This window comes from Acomys minous (genome assembly GCF_964271855.1).
Source record: "Acomys minous genome assembly, chromosome: 7".
Taxonomy (NCBI): Eukaryota; Metazoa; Chordata; class Mammalia; order Rodentia; family Muridae; genus Acomys; species Acomys minous.
The window spans coordinates 119,105,109-119,112,607 of record NC_140488.1 but is presented as its reverse complement, the minus strand read 5'-3'; the positions used below and the strand labels follow the sequence as shown (position 1 = coordinate 119,112,607).

The 7,499-nt window shown below is 38.9% G+C and overlaps 1 pseudogene across 1 annotated transcript; it reads left to right on the top strand.

Annotated features, from left to right (window-relative positions):
* The first annotated feature begins 720 nt into the window (after nucleotides 1-720).
* LOC311601721 (ubiquitin-conjugating enzyme E2 C-like) lies at nucleotides 721-1,438 on the top strand (annotated as a pseudogene). Its single transcript has one exon. The product of its transcript is annotated as a ubiquitin-conjugating enzyme E2 C-like (transcript).
* Nucleotides 1,439-7,499: the final 6,061 nt, after the last annotated feature.

Here is a 7,499-nt window from a genome sequence, read left to right as displayed (position 1 = left end):
AGGTAAGGTTTAAGTATGCTGAGCTCTTCACTGTGCTCTTTGGAAACTCTCACACTTAATTATCCCATAGTACCACACAATGTCATTACTTCCTGTAGAAATTCTTCCTGTAGAATCCAAAGTACAAGACACAGGTGCTTTCCAGGAAAAGAACTGTTAGTGTGCAACCACTTCTCTATAGTCTATATTGTTAGAATTAAATTTATTCTCCTGTAATCTCAAGGGTGAAATCTTTCTGTTTCAGCTCAGCTATCTGTCAAGATTTTTCCTTCATATTCTTTTTTCTTAACATATTTTATTAATTTATTCATATTACATCTAAATTGTTATCCCATCCCTTGTATCCTCCCATCCCTCCCTCCCTCCCATTTTCCCCTTATCGCTTCCCCTATGACTGAGAATTGCACATCATACCCTCTTAACGATGGAATCCATATCATCTATAATTCACCTTTTCTTTCCAAATAAATTTTCACTTTGCCTTGCTATCAGGGAACTGCATACAAAATTCCTGACTTGCCTTTTCTTCTCCTCCTCATTATCTACGAACTGCTCTTCTTCTTTTTGAGTGAGTAAATAAATTGATTCTTGAGGCAATGGTGACCCGTGAAAAGAGTATCATTTAAAAGGAACACAAATGTTCACTAATCTAACTTTAAAATTCACTCTAGAGTTGCCCTTTACTCTCCGCACTCCTGTCTCGGTGCCAGAGCTCCCAGGATGGCCTCTCAAAACTGCGACCCAGCTGCTGCCAGCATTGCCCTGTGTTCTCAAGGGAGCCGAACCGAGTGGGGGCGCCAGGTGGGGCCCTGTGGGCAAGAGGCTACTGCAGGAGCTGATGACCCTCATGACATCCGGTGACAAAGGAATTTCCGCCTTCCCTGAATCAGACAACCTGTTCAAATGGGTAGGAACCATTCATGGTGAAACCGGCACGGTATATGAAGACCTGAGGTATAAACTCTCCCTGGAGTTCCCCAGCGGCTACCCTTACAATGCACCGACAGTGAAGTTCCTCACACACTGCTACCACCCCAATGTGGACACCCAGGGCAACATCTGCCTGGACATTCTCAAGGATAAGTGGTCTGTGCTATGTGATGTCAGGACCTTCTTGCTCTCTATCCAGGGCCTGCTAGGAGAACCCAACATCGATAGCCCTTTGAACACACATCCTGCCGAACTCTGGGAAAACCCTACGGCATTTAATAAGTACCTGCAAGAAACCTATTCAAAGCAGGTCTCCAGTCAGGACCCGTGATGCAGGCTGAGCCATTCTCCTTTGTGTGGTCCTCTCTGTTTTTGGATGGTCTGTCCTCTCCTTATTTCTAAGCTGTGGTGATATTTCTGTTTTATTTGTTTTTTTTAAATTAAGTCTGCTTGAACCCTTAACAATGTATATTAAATAAAAACATGTTGGTTGTTTTCGTATAAAAAAAATTCACTCTGTTGTTAACAAATGAAGTCTTATGGCTAAAGCTATTGGACATGTCACAAATACTGGATAGTCATTGGCAACAACAACACAAAAGTGACATTTATGTTTCACTTCATAGTAACATTTTGTTGTAAGTCACGACATGCTGTTTAATGGTCCTAAAACATTAAAATATTTCACATAACAAACACTGTGTGTCTGCTTACACGTTCCCTGTTACTTAAAAGAGAGGATGAAATCCCTTTTCTGAAGTCCATCTAAAAAGCCCATCTTTCCCTAAGTGACTTCAATAAGCAAATGAATGAGGTTTGATCTAATACTGTACACAGGATTCAGCCTGTTTTGTAGAATAGAGTAAGTTCACTGGAATGTTATTCGACAGATATCACCCCCTCCCAATATGCATTTTTATTTTACATTTTTCTTTCTGTATGGCAATGATCCTTTTTAAAATTTCATTTTCTTAATTTATTCATATAACAACTAAATTGTTATCCCCTCACTTGTGTCCTCCCCTTCCTCTCTCTCTCCCGGTTTTACCCTATCCCCCTCCACTGGTTTAAGACCAAGGACCTCCTCCCACACTATATGGTCATAGGCTGTCAGGCCTCATCTTGGTAGCCTGCTTATTCTTTCTTTGAGTCATCAAGCCCCCCACTGAGGGGAGGTGGTCCAATATGGGGCACCAGAGTTTGTGTCAGAATCATTCCACTCTCTCCACATAACTGGGGAGAACGTCCTGCACTCATTTATGTTTAAAGTTTTGGAGAAATCGGAAATACAAGGCACATACCTGAATATAATAAAGACTATATACAGCAAGCCAAAAGCTAACATCAATTAAATGGAGAGATACTCAAAGAAATCACTCTAAAATCAAGGACCATGCAAGGCTGCCCACTTTCCCCATATCTCCTCAATACAGCTCTTGAAGTTCTAGCCAGAGTAACAAGATTTCAAAAGGAGATCAAGGGAATCTAAATGGGAAAGTAGGAATTCAAATTATCCCTGTTGGCAGATGATATGATAGTGTACATAGGTGACTCCAAAATTCCACTGGAGAACTCCTATAGCTGAGAAACAACTTCAGCAAATTGGCTGGATACAAAATTAACACAAAAAGTCAGTAGCCTTGCTATATACAAAATAAAAACATGCAGAGGAAGACATTAGGAAAACTACAACCTTTACGATACGCACAAGCAATATAAAATATCTAGGAGTAATTCTACCCAGGCAAGTGAAGGATGTGTTGACAATGATTCTTTAGGATGTAGTTTACTATTGAATAGAAATGTAAGATGTAAAGACTTCTTTGTGGTTTTGCAGCAGGGAAAAGACAGGATGCTAGAGAGTGGTGTTACATCCTGTCTCTTAAAGGCTCAGGATGAAACAGGAGAGGTTGGAATGGGACTGAGTAGGGGCATAAAGTGAATAAATCAGTAAATTAATGAGGAAAAAAGAGAAAACTGCAGATGCAACAGAAAAAGTAGAGTTGGAGAGATACACTGAATGAACTATAGGAAAGTATTCTCCTAACAGGAAACATGTAAAAAATGGGCAGTAGTTTTGCTTCTTGGTGTGTTTAAAGTTATATTTCCCTTGGAAGGTGCTACCAAAATATTAATCTAGTCCAGGTTTTGACTATGGTCAGCAATCAGCAGGAAAAAAGGCTCTGTGGATACAATGTATGCATAAGCTAGAATCTTTGGTGTCCATACTCTGGGTATATTTTACTCACTGACCTTGAAATTCATAGCTACTTTTTAGTTGAATGCAGCAAACAATATGATGATACTCCCTCAGTGTCCACTGATGTTGTGAATACTGTTAAATGACCATGCATAGAGAGAACCTAGGCAGCTCAGGCTCTCTAAGGGTCACCTAGTAATAGGAGCATGTGTCTTTCTCTGCCATGGACTCTGCGGCCTGTGCCTTGATCGCTTCCCTCCAGCAGGGGGCCTTACCACTCCACAGAGGAAAAGGTGCATGCAGTCCTGTCCTGATGACACGTGATAGGTTGGGTTCAGTTGGTGGAGGTGGAAGTCTCCCCCTCTCTGAGGACTAGGAGCCTGTCATAGAGGGGTAAGGGAGAGGTAGAGTGTAGGAACCTGGGGGAGATAAGGGAGGGGGCTGCAATCAGGATATGATGGGAATAAATTTTAAAAAAAGAATCAAAAATTAAGTTAAAGTAAGAGGAAACACAAAAATTGAAGTCAATTGCATTTCTCAGGTTTAAATAAATAAATTTAGAAAATTTAGAATTTGGTATCCTCTGTGAGTTGTGGTAATTCTTTGGTGAAACTCAGACACAAAAGAATTAAAGCATGAAGGATTGGTTTAGTTTGGTAGGGATGACCTAACTCTTTTATTTTCATCTTTATTATTTGTCTGTTTTACATATACATTTATATTATATATACATTAAACTGCCTGCAGTAAGAAGAAGTAGGCAATATTCGGGAAAATATATATGTTCCATTCATAGTGCTTTCGCTATATGTATTTTGAAACCTTGAAGAAAACTTCTTTCCTATCTTGGTGCATGTAAAATTTTGAATGTAAACCAATATATCTCATATCTATCACCATAAAGCATATATCTACACTTCAAAACACCAATGTCAAAACAACAAATCTTAATTGTAAAACTGTACTATTAGAATCTTTGCAAATGAGAAGATGACGGAGATGGTTTGCTGCCTGAACAGCCAGCCAGCCAAAATTCTCTATAACTTTGGAGCTTCATTTTCAGCCTTCTGGCCCAATATGTCTGACAGACATATTTGTGAGGCAGGAACTATTGTGGACTTGCTTACCCTGTCTTGTCACAGTTTGGTCATCGACTCTGTCTGCATTGGATCTCTCTCTGTCCACCAGTCGGCCTAGCCTGCAGACCTAATATCTCAAACAGAAATCATAACTATTTCTACAAAGCTTTCCATGTGAACGGTAATAAATATGTTTTGAGTCAGTTTTTTTAATGTAGTAAAGGTGATAATTATATAGGGAAGTATATATCTTATTTTTAATATTATCTATACTCTTAAAATGTCGAGAATTTAAACATTAGACAGTGAAATTATATACAGCATGCTCTATTATAGTTTATACTTCTAAATATGCTACTGGCATTAAGCAGAAGAAAATTTCTACAGATGCTTAACTTCTCTAATCCTAGAATTTGAGACACAGCAGCTGTAGATTCTGACTTTAAGGTCACATAGTATTGGAGAAACTGAGGTCTTTTCATTCAAAGTTAAGTACTAGGGAACCTGGTATAATAAGCACACACTGTTCCTTGAACTGAAGGAAGGCATAACCTGATATCAGCTTAGAAACTTTTTAGCTGCCTGACCTTTTCTCTGTCTCTGTGGCAGAGACCAAAGTAAATCCTTCCCTGACCTTTATTGTGAACTTGCTTTCCTCATTCAATCCATGAAACCTATCTTTAAGGAAGGTGTCACAAGTAACCAAGCTAGGTGTACTCACATCTGAACTTCTAGTTAGATGGCATTCTGTTTTATTGTGTTCATGGGATTGTGTTAATTAAGCTATGAAGCCTTTCACTAAATTGTGTGATGCTGGTTTATGCCATCAAATAAATTATTGGCAACCAGACCCCTAAAGTTTGAAATAAAACTATTTAATCAAATGGAAGCCATCTACCTTCTAACTCCTTATGGGCTTCATTACTCTGCTGTCTGTGGTGATTACAGAGACCCCCCACAAATCTGTGCAATGTGTACAGAACCTGTTTCCACATTTATATAATGTTACCTTCATGGGAGATATCTAATTCAATAATGTGCTTTCAGGGTAAGTATGTCAACCTCATTTCTCCCACATAATATGATGGATGTAGGATATATACTTGTCAGTCCTTGGGTATGAAATCGAAACAGATGGATCCCAAGGTCCAGATAACATGCTAAACGAGGATCATTTGGAAGCCTCAGTATAATACAAGAACATGTGTAAAGAAACAGCTGGTAGACTCCCGAGATGACCACTGAAGGATGAACGTTGGCCTCCAAATGCCTTCCAATTAAGCACAGTACTGAAGAAAATTAAAACATATATGGATGTCTCTGGAATAGAAGAGATCATATATTCAGTTAGTTTTCCTTGTCTATAGTTCAATGTCATCTAAAAATCAAAATTGCACCTGTTTGGCCTTCCCATGCTGAGATAATTAAATTCATGAATTATTTTTTTTATTGAAACACTTTAGCACAGCAGGACAAACTGAGAATACTGCCAAGTTACCATGCTATTTCTGTCTTCTGGTGGTGTTGATTAAGAAATTACCATTCCAAATATAGTGAAAATTTTATCAGTGTATGAAAAGTACATTAGTCGGTATTTCAACAATGTTTATGAAGACACCCTTCAAGCCATGAAGGCTATGATTAAACCAACTGGGATAATTTTATATCTACAATCAGGACATAGAAATTGAATAGAGAGTTATTGGGTGCCATTACAACATCATGTTCCACTATTGCAATCCTTCCCTAGCAATAATGGTTACAACTAAATCATTGTGCATGCACCATTGGCTCAGTGTTGGAAGGAGCTTGCTCGTTGAGGTTGCTGTCCTTTCTTTCCATACGGACATTCTGAGCTTGGCAGCATTAGGTGTAGGACTCCCTCTCCCAGGCAGGGCCTCTGTCTCTGTGTATGAATCCATCTGGAGGGTGTCTTTAGACATAGATGCACTTAGCCACATTTGATCTATGGCCCTTGACACAGCTCTCTGCTGTGTCTATAGAGGATAATTAGTGGCTGTGTTTCAGTCCATAGGATAGGAGTTTGCTGCCAAACGTAAAATAAGCATCCTAAAAGTTCCTGGTTTCCAACAATTATGAACCTCTATCCTGGAAGCCCACAACCGACTCCCCAAGGGCTAGGTAGTCTTTGTTCTCCCTGAGTACAATTGAGGTGGCTCCTGAAGTGGTTGCCAGCATGTTTCATCTCCTTCATGCATCTGGCCTTCGAGGCCCTGTGCATCCTCTTCTGTTCCTCATGCCTCGGTGGGCTGGTGGCCATCAGCCCTCCATGGAAGAGGAGAACTACAGCTCAGGGACCATAACAGAAGAGTTGAGCAGAAAAATTATGAGAGCCAGAAAGTAAGGAAGTCAGCTGAGAGATAGAGTTTCCAAGGAAGAGCTACATAATAAGGAGTAGAGTCATGGCAATATAAATGGACAATGGAAAAATTTGCAGCTTCTTGCCTCCATTTATAATGTACATAAAACAAAATATGACTAGAAGAAGAATTTCCTTCCCCTAGAGATGAGCCATCTGTTTGCTGTTCAATAAGGAAAGATCGACCTTGAAATCATGGTTACATTAAAAATCTAAATTTACTGACCTTCTATGTATTAATTCATACACACACATATGCAAACACATACACTTATGGATGTTTTGTGCATGTGATAAAAATAACCAAATAAATAGAGGTTATGATCGTGAGAGGGAATGAGTCTATTACAAATGTTAGAAGGAATGTAGCTTCCAGGATCTGGTGAATGAAGTGATACAGTTACACATCAATTAAAAACCTAAGATGTGTATCAAAGTGCACCTGATATGGAAAGGACATAATTTACTTTAAACATTTGACTTGAAATTTCCTTTGTAGTGTAACAGAAAACTAAAGTCACATCACGTTACTTTCAAGAGCGTACATTATGTACTGATGATTCATTTTTTATCATTATCCTAATTTATTATATTATTTTTGTCATGTTTGTGCTCATTCAGTATTATTTTGATGTCATATTTTTAGGATTCATAGGATATTTCCATGCACAGTCTTAACTCAGTATCTCCCTACCACCTGCACTTACATGCTTCCTATCCCTTTGGAATAGTTTCTGCCAGTAGTTATTCTATCAAACAAAAAATACAAAGAAGAGAGGAATTAAAAACAAGTATGGGAATGTACATTGGGCTAACTAGAGGAAATCTGACAGCAGAACTTGCAAAATAAGGACATTGATTTAGCTTTTGCATGTGTGTGAAATCCTATTTCTCTTGGAAAGTGCTGCCT